A 15,074-nucleotide genomic window follows, 5' to 3' on the forward strand; every position below is an offset into this window, starting at 1 on the left:
TTTCAGTTTGGTAGAAAAATGCATTTACTTATTTCTAGACCTGTCTCACCTTTACTCCAGTGCGGGAAGATAATAAACTATGTCTATAAAAATCATATAAAGATTGACAAATTCCAATTTTAAAATGTCACAGTAAATGCTTGTATAATCCACATATGAATCAGGGCCTCAAACAGTCCAGCCTCATGTGGAGTGGTATTCAAAGGAACCATAAATCTAACTCTACAAATCTTGGAAAATGGTGTAGATTTTCACTGTGGGTTTTCATATAGGGCCCAGTCAAGGGGTTTTATGTAAACTACTCTCCAAACTGGGATGTTTTTGAAAGAGAGAGATTTCTCCTAAAAATCATGCTGAGTCAAACAAGCATAAACCAAGACTAACTCAAGCAAACCAGATAGATGGTCATCCTAGCATAATGCCATCTAACACAGAGACCTCTTCTCAAATATTCTATTTAGTTATGCTTTTCTTTCCCCACATGTGCAACATCACAGCAGGCTCCACATCACTCCTTCTTACTTCGGTCCAGCTGCCTCTCCCTATGCTGCTCCTTTTACCCTCTTTCTTTGCCCTCTGCTGCCCCAGCTCCCTGTGGGAAGGCCCTGAACCCCATCACCACCCTGGGTCTTCTACCCTGACCTGTACCAAGCCAGCCTAGAGAGCCTGGAGCACAAAGTCACTGCACATACCAATTCCTCCCTTGCTTCCTGACAAGAAAGGCTACTAGTACCCTTGATACATTTAGTTTCTGTGGGTGATATTTTACAAGAAACATTTAATTAATAAAATTCTCAACTTTGTTACATTTTTCTTGTACTTCACATTTACACTTCTCTGCAAGAGAAAGATCAAATATTGGATCTTCAAAGAGACTTTTCTTGGTTATCTTTTGACCAGCAAATCAACCTATTTTATTTACTTCATTGTTTTTAAAAGTATGTGAAAATGTTAAGATTTAGTATGCTTATTTATTTCTGATTTCCCTCCACTAAAATGTAAGCCTTCTGAGGGCAAATATCTTGCCTGCCATATTCTCCTCTGGGGCCTTGGAACAGAAGTTGTGCACAAGGTCCAAGACAAAGCCTTCCCTGGCCTTTTCCCCACATAATTAAAGGGGGAGGAGAGTCTCATGCTTTTGATATCCCACCCAGCTTCCACAGCACTCCTCCAGTCTGTCAACAGGGTTCATGACTGGCCATGTACACTCACAGAAAAATAATCTCTCCACCAAAAGGGATCAAAAGTGAATTTATACAGTAGGCCTACAGTCAAAACTTTCCTCAGCCTTCCATCCCAGCATCTGGAGTCAAGAGAAATGTGAATTGAGACCAAACTCATGAGACTCATTAGGTCTTCTAATTCCATCATTATGGGGGGGGGGGGGTGGAGTGGACCCTAGAAACATATTCTTCCCTTATCCATACACACAAAGCCTTGTCACCCCTGGGATTAATTTTAGCAGGTCTTTCATGTCTCTTTATGTCTGTAAAAGAAAAAGAAATTTCCAGAATCCAGGTCATTCCTCATCTCCTGAACACTAATTCATATTAGACTGTGTACATACCCTAGTCAGTCCCCTTTCCCCCTGACTTCCTAACAATCAAAGATTGTTATCCTTACTCTTCTCCTTACCCAGCAAAATTCTGCAGTCAGTCACAAAAATCACTCCCTTAATCTTACTTTTTTGCTTCCGGGTACATGCTTACCTAAATTCCATGCTGGACTCTAACTCTTTGCCTACCCCAACTGCACCTGTGCCATTGAACATAACTGGAGAGAAATACACAACCTCACTAACTTGAAATTTATGATCTTGAATTCCAAGTGGATCCCTATTACTAGTAGGCAGTCAAACTATATAATTCACTTCCCTCTCCCAATGCATGTACAACTATTCAGACTTTTTCTTCTCTAACTTTCAACATTTCCTTACTCATTCTTACCTCAGATGATTACTTCACTCCCCATTTTCCTGAAAACATTGAATCAATCAACAGAGAAATACCCAAACATTCCCATCACACTATCACATACACCCATCTACCAGCACCTGTACCTACATACACTACTTCCCTTCCTATTACAATGGATAGCAGGTCCATACCCTTATACAAAGCTAATTTCTCCTGTTTAGGGTCTAGATCCTATTCATTCTTGTCTACTCAAGGACATTGATCTAGAAAGTCCTCTTTTCTCTCCTAATTCATCAAATTATTTGCTCTCTGTTGAATTGTTCCCATAGCCAAATAAATATGATGCTCTTACTCTTGTATCCCTCAGTTCAGATTCCCAAAAGAACAAAGATAAATGGTCAAGCTTAGATTGACTTTCCAGCTATGGCAAAGGAAATAAGGTCACAGAATTGAAAGCTGGCTTTTAGAAGACTAGGAAAAAAGTGTCTGCTTAAATGCCATTAATGTACATATCATGTGACTATTTTTCAGCAAGAATTCAGCATAACAAATTATGGGAAGTTCAGGAACAGGATGATTAGGAGGAAACAGAAAAGGGATAAAGAGAAGGTACCACAGGAATAAATAGATAGATTCCCAAGTCCAGGGAGCCAAAGCGAAGTATTTAAGAAAGACATATCAACTCTAGACCAACTGGCAAGGGTCAGGATCTATGAAGGTCAGAAACAGCCCCTAAGTAGAATAAGAGGTAGAATCATATCAGAAATCCTGGAAGAGAAAGATAAAAATAAAACTGGAATTAACAAATACATAAGTAATTTTTATTTTTTTAATTTTTAAAAAGGGTTTATTTATATAGCAGAGAGAGAGAGCACAAGCAGGGGTAACAGGAGGCAGAAGCTCCTGTTGAGCTGTAAGCTATAAGCTATAAGCTGTTGAGCTATAAGCCCAACACAGGGTTCAATCCCAGGACCCTGGGATCATGACCTGAGCCAAAGACAGATGCTTGACTGACTGAACCACCCAGGCACACCTATAAGTGATTTTTTAAAAGTAAGTTCTAAACATAGTGTATGTTGGAATAATGTTTGCTATCAAATGAGATTTCTTCAATGGAATCACCCAGTGAAGAATTACTACCACAATCAGTTTCAAAACTGGTTCAGATTATTACTGCAAAGCTGTCAGGGCAAAGGTAGGGTCAAAACCTTTAAGCACACAACTCACTAGGCTTCTCTAACAGACAAACTAAAAGATACAAAGAAATTGTCCTACAGTACCAAACAGGATCTGTGAAAATAGGAAAATGAGTTTCAGTTTGAATCAATGCTAACTAGGTCATGTGCGGAAAATACTAGAAGTACCATATAGTGAATGATCAGGCACACATATAACGATGATAATGAAAGAAACCTTGAGGTGTCAGTGGCAGTCAGAATTGGCCAGTTTGAGCTACATAACCCCAGAGGAGAGGAAACTCTGTGCTTACCAGGCAATCGAGGGAGGTTGGGTTTCAGAAAGTGCACTCTCTCCAGAGCTTTAGCACTGCTGAAGTGAGATGGAATTAGATCATCAAAATAAGTTGAGGGACTCCTGGGTAGTTCACTCCATTAAGCATCTGCCTTTGGCTTAGGTCATGATTCCGGAGTCCTGGGTTCGAGAACCTTGAGAGCCCCGTGGGGCTCCTTGCTCAACAAAGTCTGCTTCCTCTTCTGCCTGTGGCTCCCCCTGCATGTATGCTTTAGCAGTCTCTTTCTCTGGCAAATAAATAAAGTCTTTTAAAAAAATAAAATAAAGTCGTGTTTTGGTTGAGAGGCAGTGGGTAGAGTCAAGACATCAGCAATTCAGGACTAAAGACAGAAGCTTTGGTTCAATACCCCAAACTCTTCTCATTTGTTAAATTCATGTGTCCCTTGTTTCTTCTTCTGAAACAAGATGGAGGATTATCCTCGATTTTTTCTCCTTAACTGTTTACGTAAAGATCCAATAGATCAGAAGTCAATTCCTGATATTCTGTTACCACTTTCAGATTGTGGAATTTCTGAAAGCTGTTTTATCTTCGAGAAGAGGCTGGTTATGGAAGTGTGGATAAAAGAAATGGCATTGAAGCGAATGCTGAAGAATATTAGGAAATGAAGTTGAGGGAGGGCGTTTCTGACAGATGTGAGAATGGGCGAGATGTATTTCAGGCCTGACAAGAAGGCTGATATGGCTGGCCCTAAAGCATATTTATTAGTCAGGGGCTTCTTAGTTGCAAGAAATATAAATTCACTCAAACTAGCTTAAGTTAATATGGGTTTCTTCAAAGAGCTAGAGCACTTCATGAAACCCGAGGTCAGGAAGACCCCTAAGCTTCCTGTTTGTGTAGAACTGAGACAGACAAGAGCTGTAGATGAAGAACCAAGGCATCTACTTTTGTTGTTGGTGTTGTTAAGAGACAGACAGAAAGAGGGTGTGCGTGGGCAGGAGCAGGGAGTGGGGAGGCAGAGGGAAAGGAAGAGAGAGAGAGAATCTTAAGCAGACTCCATGCCAGTGGGAACCGGTGGCAGGTCCCAACCTTAACGACCCTAAGTTTACGAACTGAGCCACAATCGAGTCAGAAGTTCCACCTGCGGAGCCACCGAGGAGCCCCAAGTCATCTAATTTTCATCTCTCTCTCTCTTTCTAGGTGGGCCTCTGTCATACTTTCCTGCATTTTGGTTCCATTTGCCTGCTTCTGTCTGCGGAGCATCCTTTCATCCAGCGCTCAGCATCCAGGGGCCCTGAAAAGCTGAGGTGAACTGACAGCCACACACCCCTCTATCAACATTACCATCTAGCGGGTAATACTAGAAAATCCACAGCGTAGTTGCTACCAAATCCAGATCCCTTGGACTGAGGATGTGATTGGTCCAGTCCAGTCAGTTGTCTGCCCCTTGTCCAATCATCTGTGGTCAGGTGGGTGGGGCCACGGGGCTAATTCGGAAGACTCAGCACAGAGTTTTACAGAAGGAGGTATAGAGGCAGGTATAGGAAATGGTGAACAAAATGAAAGTTTAAAAAAAAAAAGTAATTTGAGCCTTTTTCAATGAAGGCCTTGAATGCTAGACTGAAGGGCTTTCATTTTTGTATGACAAATAATTTAATCCACTTATTTAAACCCATAATTTAAGCCGTTTAAGCAAAGAGAATTAAACAAAGGATTGCTATTATACAATTACTCCAGCAGCAGGAGAAACTGAAGAAAGGGATGACTGAAGCCACAAAGACCAGAGTAAAGATGGCAATAACCTGAGCTTGGCATAGTAAGATTTTAAGCTGACTGATGGCAGTAAGAATAGAAACAGAAAGAAGGATTTGAGAGGATCCTGATAGAATTTGTTGCAGCCTCGTTGTGGGAACCAAGATAATGTATATGGATGCATGTTAAGAACAGAAAGGAACAGCATAAATGTAGCAATAAACGTGTCCAAAAATAATGAGAAGCATGCAGACGATATTTTGATAACAGACAAGCATTTGAAGAAAATCCATGTGATAAACTCTGGCAAACTATTGGAAAAGCAGGTCTGGGGCTGAGGGAGACTACAGGTAAATGACAGGGAAGAATCCTCCTGGACTTGATCATTAAAAAAAGGGACTGCGTTTCCTTTAAAAACACTGGTAGGAAACACAGGAGTGTCTAAGGCAAGTAAAATCATTTTCATCTATTTATTTAAAAATTGTAAGACTCCTTTCTCTTACTTTCTGTTCCAAAAGAGCATAGGGTACCTTTCCTGGCCTTATCATGAGAATTCGGCTAGAGCTGGGAAAAAGAACTCTGTCTTGCTGGCCTTAAAGTGATTCCTCTTCTCTGCACAAAAGAGGAAGAAATGGGCATGACCTCATATAGCTGCCTTTCATGGTCCCTCGCTAAATTTTTGATTGTGTAATTTCCCTATTGCAGGATGATTATGCATGGCAGGCTGATTCAGGGGCCATTGTCTGTTTTGAAATGAACCCCTAGAGTGCACTAATGGGATTTTATGCCATTAATGCTGAATAGAGTGGGATGAGAAATCACTTTTCTGATATGTCTGCTTCTTGCTCTCTGGGCTCAATGAGAACACAAGTAGCTACCGTGAGAAAGAGAATTCATGGAGACCTTGGCCCCTTCTGTCCTCTCCCTAAGCTCCTGCAGTGAATTAACATGGCCTCACCTTTCCAATCTTTTTACCTTTTCTGGCTTACTTCAGGATATCAAATCATCAGCTCCAGTTTATCAGGGCTGGGCAAGTCATCCATCACCTTCTCTAGAGCCCACTTTATCCAGAATAAAAAGCCTTGTGCCATGAGGATATTTTAAACCAGAGACAATCAGCTTTGTACATCCAGCCCTATACCAACTCCTTTTTGAAGACTTTCCTTTGCAGATTTTCTTTCTCTGGTCCTTCTAACTCTGAAGAATCTGTTTTTGTGCCCTGTGGTCAAGGAGGAGAGATGAGCTAAGCCATAAACTGAATTCTTTCTACTTCCTTTGTCTTGCTCCCATGTAAATCACCCTCCAACTTTACCTGACAAGAGCAAAACCCGAGAATGTGACTATCTTTCCTTCCCTCTTTTCTTGTAGTCTAAGAGCGTGTTTGTTTTCAGTGGGTCCACATTAACAGAATTCTTTTGCGACCAAACAATCCCATTGCTTTGAAGAGTTTCCTCCAAATTGGTTTTGTCTGTATCATCACACCCACTTGGTGTGGGGGGTGGGAAAAAGGCAAAGGGGTGATTCTGCACTACCATCCAGAGCCATTTGTAAAAATTAGTCCTCTACTGAGAGGAAGGAGGAGTTGAGAATTGCAAGGCCAGAAGGTCAGCTCATGTGAGAGCTTGAGAGAGTGTGCTCCTTAGAGCAAAGGAGAGATCCTGGGCCTAGCTAGGACCTGAAGAATCAAGGATGAAGCATATGGCTATTACTGTTATTGGCAGAGCTCCTGCTGTATGGACACAAAGGCCATCTCTGTCCCACAGCTGTCAGTTCCTGCCTCCTAACATCTATTCCCACCACGCTCAACAGGGTGAAGATTCTCTTGACTCTTTCTTCCATGTCCCGGGGAAGGTGAGGGGCTCCCAGCTAACTTCTAGATGGTATTTAATGTAATCCTAGAAACAACTTGAGATGTAGGCATTGTTATTACCAATTTAGAGAACAGAAAATAAAGCTAAAAGCTGGAAAGTAACTCAGCCAAGGTCACACAGCTCCTGAATGGGAAAGAAGTTTAAAATCCAAGCGTTGTGTGACTCATGCCCTTTTTTACTACTCTACACTGATTTCAAGCTTTTAAAGTTAATGTAAAATTTTATGGGTAAAAATGGAAAACCTGATGAAGGGATACATTTTAATTATATACATATAACAAATGCTAATTCATGGAGATCTTTAATTATAGAATTTATACGTGCAGTTTTCTGAATTTTATAAAATAATAGTGCTAATTAAGCACTCAATTGTATAGGCAATGATCCATGTTCAGGGGGAATTTGAAATAATACTAATATTAAGACAATTCTATTTTAGGGTGGGATGGTTGGTTGATAAATTGAGGTGGGAAATAGAAATAAAACTTGTCTCCCTTCTCTGTATGTTTTTCCATATCCAGAATATGGTGAAACAAAGGTAATATATTTCGTGCCTATAGGAAATTGAACTGAGGAATGTGCATCACCACAGAAAATCTAAGTCAGGAATAATATCCTTATAAGATATGTATCAAATGCCACCTGGAAGTGGTTGTTTCCATCCTGTGACAGAGGCATTGCAGTAGTGGTGAGAATTTACACTGGTGTTCCCCAGGAAAGTTGCAACCTTCTGCCCGATTTTCACTTCCCCTGGATAATGGCTGAAATGATTAGGCTTCTGGTTGGCTCTGTGAATGTGGAAGGCAAGAGGGCAGAAACAAGACGCCTCCTCGATGATGTGCCCCTGTAGAAGAATCTGTGGGAAGCAAATGAATACCTGGTAATTGGGATGATTCTGGGCACATTAGGACGATCTCATGGTAGCATGGCACCATCTGTGAACACTCTGATAAACATTTCACTCCTGGAGAGTGTGCAGGCCGTTGGATAAATATTTTCATGCTCTGAATAAATGTGTGACTGCTATGGCCTCTGTCCTCACTCCGCCCCACTACCTATTAACCATGCTGGGAGAAAGGGAGGGGGAAACATATATATGTTCGTATGTATGTGTGTATGTATGCTTATATATGCACATAAATGTATATGTTATACATTTATATGTATATAATACATATACATATATGCATATACATATACACAATATATATGTTTTACATACCTAAATATAGGTATGCATGTGAATATACACACACTTCCACATATATGTAAATATATTGTTGTGCCTATTAAAAAAAAAAAGGGAAGAAAAGAAACAGACTTTTATGCTCGAAAATAGAAAAAGGCTCTGAAATAGATCTCTGAACTTGTGAGTTCTGGACTCTACCTGCAAGTAGGGCAGGCTAAGCCACTGGACAGCTCTGCAGATATGAATTAGTCTGCTTTTGCTGATTAATGTCATGGAGGTCATGTTTCAGACAACCAGGTGGGAACTTTAGTTGTCCCAAACAAGTATCTGCCAACACCACCATCCCCTCAAATATTCTGCGTTGAGTCTTGTTGTCCCTAAATGTCGGAGGATGACTTCTAGGTATAGTAAGCAATTTAAGCTACAGGATTGTAGCTCAGGAGAGATATCTAACTTCAAGACACCGTTTTTGAACTCACTGGCACACAGGAAGTGGATGAAACAATAGAAGAAGAGGAGACTGCCAAGGGAGGATATATAGACCGGGAAGGAATGAGAATTGCAGACAAAATCTGGAAACATTAGTGCTGAGAAAAGGTAAAGGAAAAGAATAATGAAGAATACTGGAGCACCTGGGTGGCTCAGTGGGTTAAGCCTCTGCCTTCGGCTCAGGTCATGATCTCAGGGTCCTGGAATTGTGCCCCGGATTGGGCTCTCTGCTCAGCAGGAAGTCTGATTCTCTCTGCCTACTCGTGCTCTCTTTCTCTGTCAAATAAATAAATAAAATATTTAAAATAAAAAAGAATAATTGAAGAATACTGAAATGATCTTTTCAGAGGTAAAATGTAATTAGAAGAAGCCAAAAAGAAAGAAGGTTTTAGGAGGGTATATGGTAGAGATCAAATATATTTTTTATTCTTCTAAATAATTAAAAAAGAGAGAAAGCATCTCAGTAAAAATGCCAAGGGAGATACTAATACTCTTTGGGTACCTCCTGTGCATTGAGATAATCATTTTGCATATGTGTTGGAACATGAAAACATTTCCTGAACTTGGGTTTTATGGATAATAATTATAAAAATTCAAGATTTAAAACTTTTTTAAAAATGTGGAGCCATATGTATATTTCCTGAGGTATCGTGGATCCTAATTTTTTGACTCTCAGAAACTTGCACTATGACCTGGAACAAATCACTTCACCTTTCTGGGATTGTGTTTTGTCATCCTTAAAATAAAACAGAGGGTTTGGAAATATCTCTAAGTCCCTACCCAACTCTACATACATTGATTCTGGTAAGTGCCATTATAGAACATTGCATGCTACAGACAGAAATATAGTCTAGTAGTTAATGAGTTCATGAGCTAAAGATCTAATCCAGATGCCAGTGCATTTATTTACTTATCTGTTGAAGGACCTTGTGGAGATTATTAAACTTTTCTGTGCTTTAGCTTCTTCATGCATAAAAATGTGGATAATAATAATAGCTCCTGCCTTCCAAGGCAATTGGAAGAATTAAATTAAATAAGCTAATGCTTATAAGGGCCTTAACATTGTTCTTAGAACACAGTAAGTGCTCAATAATCGTTTTGTATTTGCTGGCAGTGATATTATCATAATCATCACAGATAAATTCTATTTCACAATCAGGACTCAGCAGGAAAGAACCAGGCCAGTAGAAGAAGAGCTGCTTCAGACTATGCTTGATTGAGTAATTAAAATCATAGTTTTGAAAGCGCTTAGTTAACAGCCAATGAGTAGGCAAAAATTTTAAGCATTAACGTTTGTGCCATATTCTTTCTTTCCCTATCCTTGCATATGTTGAGAAATCAATCTGGATTTCAAGTAACAAGGAAAGAAGGTAGTAAAGGCCTGTGCATTACATCAACACGCTGTATTAGTGATACAATTGACAATTTAATCAAGGTTTCTACTCATGATGGTGTATGTAAACTTGGGCCACAACCTAGGCTAAAACCACTCAAGACTATGGCAAGGTTTCTCTTTGTTCTATCAAAGATTTGTCATCAAATATGAGCTCCAGTCAGTTCCTGACAGTAAGCTTGATGGTGAGCACCTGTACTGTGAAAAATGCTTCCCAGATAAATGCATATTTTAAAAAAATATGTGTATAATATCCAACTTCCAAATCATTCAACCCTGCGGGAGAATTTAATGTTTTTGCAATTTAAGAAGGATCTGCCCAGATTTCTATGTCCCATGATTCCTTCCATTCTAAATCTATATTAGGATAAGGACAGGCTGCTGATAAATGATGTCAACAAACCAAGGCCTCCTGAAGAGGAGGTAATTTGGACCATCAGAGGGAATCTTCATGGCACCATATACACCTGTTTTATTTGATTTATCTTTATTTATTCTTTTCCCCATTTAGCTGGGAATGGTACTACACAGCAAAATTTAGAGTTGTGGTTCTCAAAGTTGATTGTATATTAGGATCATCTGGGGATATTTTTAAAATATGATGTCTCCAGGCTATGCTATATACCAATTAAGCAGGAGTTTGAACTCAAGCCTAATAGTTTTTAAGGTTACCCAAGTGATATAATGTGCAGCCAAGCTTGAGAACTAGGGTCTTTGAACATTGCCACTCAACCTGACCAAAATCTGATTCATTATTTTGTGTATACAATGACATATGTTTGCAGGGGCACCTGGGTGGCTCAGTTGGTTAAGCATGGAACTCTTGATTTCAGCTCAGGTCATGATCTCAGTGCTGTGAGATTGAGCCCTGTTTTGGGCTCCTTGCTGGACACGGAGCCTGCTTAAGGTTTTTCCTGACCCTCTGCCTCTGCCCCCACTTAAAAAAAAAAAAGAATAATTTGAGGAGCTTGTTATATCGGCCAATCCCAAGTTCCTCTACCCCTAATTTCTGGTTCTTGCTGGGATAGATCCTAGAAGTATAAATTTTTTTAAAAATATTTATTTATGTATTTTAGGCAGGGGTGGGGCAGAGAGAGAGAGAGAAAGAGAAGGAGAGAGAACATCTTGAAACAGACTCCCCATTGAGCGCGGAGCCCAACATGGGGCTCAATCTCAGGACCCTGAGATCATGACCTGAGCTGAAACCAAGAGGTGGTCACTCCACCAACTGCACTACCCATGTGCCCCTAGAGATGTGCATTTTTTAACCAAAGTCACAGGCTTGGGGTTAGTCTATTTTAAAGTTACAAAAGCCTGGGCTTCACCCCTGGGTTTTCAGATCCAGAGAATCAAGGTAAGTCTTAATATACATTAGTAAGCTCTTGCTTCATAATGAATCACCTCAAAATGTAATGACTTGAAACAGTAACCATTTATTCCTGCTTAGAAGTATATGGGTGCTGTTTCTGGTCACAACTGGTTTCACCCATGCATCCACAACTGGTTTCACCCATGCAACCACCATGTATCCACCCATGCATCCACAAATACCTAAATTGGGTTTTGGCTTTGCTGAAGTTGGCTGGAGTCTCTTACATGTTGGGGGCTAGCTATCTATTGGCTGTCTGTTGTTTGGTTTGGGATAGTCTTGGTTCTTCTCCATGTTTTCCCTACATCCCTCTGCAAGGCTGGCCCGGCTCTTTCATGGCAGAAAAAGGGCAGAGCAGTAGAGAAAGCAGAAGCTTGCGAGACTATGCATTACAGTACACATACATGAGAAGCATCTCTAGCATATTCTATGCTTGCTGTCAAAGCAAGGACAAGGTCAGTCCAGATGTCCAGATTGAAAAACAGATTCTACCTCTTAAGAAGAGCACCTCTAAAGTCATATTACAAAGATCACGGACACAAGGAGAGATCGAGAGCAGCAGCCATTTTTGAAGAAGACAGACCAAATACAGGCATCTATTTCTTTAACACTATTCCATGTTATTTCATGAAATTGTCACAATAATCTGATGAAGTAGGTAGTATTAGCCTTGCTTTACTGGAAACAAGGGACCGCAGGCATCCCAGAGAACAGTGAAACTATTGTGAATGATGTGTTGGGACACGTTTCAGGTACAACTTGCAGATAAATATTTTAACTTAAATGGAAAGCAGAAGAATGAGGTCATTACCAGTTTGGCAGGGAGACAGGATTAAAGTGTAAATGTGCTGATTTTGTGAGATGGAGCTATTTTATGGAAGAAGTGGTTGCATTCCAGATTCTGTTTCATTTAGTCTCACAGCCCTCTTTTGAGCCCTAATCCTGATTTACTTTATCAGATTTGGACGCAATGGGACATATGCCCTTGATGTAGCCATGATCAGCTCATACGTTCAGCTCTGTCTCAGGCCTCTGCAATGGGAACCTAGAGGATTAGACTCATTTGACCTTTGGCGAGAAATTGCCCTGTGGTCTAGTTAATTGAGTTTGCAAGGAAAACTATCAAGCCTCTATCCCAGCTAGGATGATGATATAATATCGTTCTGTGTTTCAAAGCCTCTGTAAGAAAAGTTAACTTTTAGAAAGGGAAAAAAAAAATACATAGCAATGAGGGACAAGAACTATGCTTCTGGCTCTGCACCAGCCCCATTTAACCTGCTGTGCCATTTCCCGTCTCTGCCTCTCTTATCTTAGTAGTTAAAGCAGGAACCTACCCCCTCCTTATAGATTTGAGGGGGGAAAGCTCTATTTTTATATGGCCAAGCAGAGCTGCCTTTTCAGCATATCAGGGCAAGCAAGCCAAATGGTTTCTCAGATAAAATCATGGCTCATTTGAGACGTAATGTCAATTTTTACTTTTCTACCTTAGAAGTTGTGTTATAGAAGAATGGTGTAAAATAATTTAATGCTCTTTTGTACTTATCTGACAAAAGTATTTTATTTATTTATTTGACAAAGAGCGATCAGAAGTAGGCAGCGCGGTAGGCAGGGGGATGAGCAAGGAGCCTGAGGTGAGACTTGATTCCAGGACTCTGGGATCATGACCTAAGCTGAAGGCAGACGCTTAACGACTGAGCCACCCAGGCACCCCCTTATTTGACATCTTTTACACAATTAATTTGGTGGCAACTCCACATTGGCCTCTTGTGAGAGAATGAACTTAATTTTTCTGGTTTCTGGGCCTGTTTTCACTGAGATAGCAACATAGCACTGGATATTTGGGGGGCTTGGGTCAGAGGTCATAGTGAGAGGCCTGTCCAGGCTTCATTTCCTGTGAAACTGTGAGATCCTTAGAAAAGTGTCTTGTGTCCCTTCATCGTCTCATGGCCTAGTTCAGTGCCTGATACTTAGGCGAGGAGTGTAGGACACTGGATCAGAGATTGCGATCTGGAAACGGACTTCCCACGTTTGGTTTCTGTGTCTTTCACATGTTGAGAACTTCAGGCAAGTTACATAACCTTTCTGTGCCTTTCTGTGTTCATCTCTAAATGGCAATAAAAGTAATGTTTACTTCATATTATTATGAAGATTAAATTTGGCCATATATATAAAATACTTAAATGAATGCCTAGAGCACAAGTACTCAATAAATACTAGTTATCATTGCTCAGTAAGAGGTGGTCTGTGCTCAGTAAATAGAAAGAAATGTTATAATAGTATCATATCATCTAACTATACATTAAATTAAGTGGAAGAATTTCTTGGGGAAGGGAGGACAATTTTTAGAACCTAAAGAAACAGTATTAATAAATAGTTCAGGGATCCTCCCCCCACCCGCCCCGGATGCTGTTTTGCGATCTTGCTTGCTACTCTACCTTCAAGTTTTATGTAGTTTTTCCTTTGTGCACATAAATGCAATTTCCTAGTTTCTTCCTGCAGGAATTCTTCCAAATCACATGATTTATAGTCTGATTTCATGATATTTATATAAGCTTACAGAGAGCAATTAGTATGGTTTTTACTTAATTTATGCTCTTAATTTATTTTTAACTTATCTGTTTAATTGGGGACTATCACGGGTTCTCCAAGCTTGACATTAGAATATGTATATTCTGCTTGCAAAACACTTTTTTTGGTTCACTTTTTAAAAAATGATATTAAGGGGTGGAACTCTCAAACTTCCTTTAGCAGGAGAGGAAGAAAAATAAAAGGAGCTTGCGCTTTGGAATCAGAGTGGGTTTCAAATCTCAGCCCTTCCAAGAGAGGCTTAAAATTATTTCATTTCTCTGAGCCTCCATTCCTCCATCCCCTTCTCTCTCAGAAAGGTTTATATTTACTTGAAAATCTCAAGATCGTTAGGGTCCCTGGCACATGATGGGTACTCTGTAAAGGACAGCTACTAAAAGGGGCTGGCCTTTATTCTAAAAAGAAATTCATGTTTGGTAGATAGGCAGTAGCTTTTAAGTGAAAACACTATATATAAATTGATCAGAGTATTGATTGATTGGTTGATTGATTGATTATCTGCTTCCACCTCGGTAAGCCAAGATTAAAATCCCTGGGGGACCCTGCTATGCTCCTCTATGATGGCTTTGTCACTCCTACGACTGAGAGGGGCACATGGTTTGTAGTAGGAAGAGCTGGGCGAGTGGGTGTGAAGGTAGAGCAGGGGTCCAGAGGCTACCCATGAAGGTGCTATTTTGAGAAATGTGAGGTCAATTCCTTTTTTATTATTGTTTGCTGACCCTTCACCAAGACCCTTCCATGGAGACAATCGCTTAATCTTCTTTTGAGCCTTGGAAAACTCTTATCTAGTGGGGAGAGTAGACATAGGCCGAGAAATGACAATCACGTCCCTTGTCCCAGAATGGGCCATTTCCACACTCCTTTTCTTTCAGATCTGGGGAGAGCAGGCATGGTTCCTGGGGAGACAGAGCACCTTCCCTCCCCTCCTGGAGCTGAGACTAAGCACCTGCCACACCCACCAACCCACACATCTTCTGCACCTGCTTCCTCTCCTTTCTCTTCGAGGTCTCTTTCCTAATGGAGGAAAAGGTGAGCATGGAA

Source organism: Mustela erminea, chromosome 1, assembly GCF_009829155.1.
Source record: "Mustela erminea isolate mMusErm1 chromosome 1, mMusErm1.Pri, whole genome shotgun sequence".
NCBI classification, from domain to species: domain Eukaryota; kingdom Metazoa; phylum Chordata; class Mammalia; order Carnivora; family Mustelidae; genus Mustela; species Mustela erminea.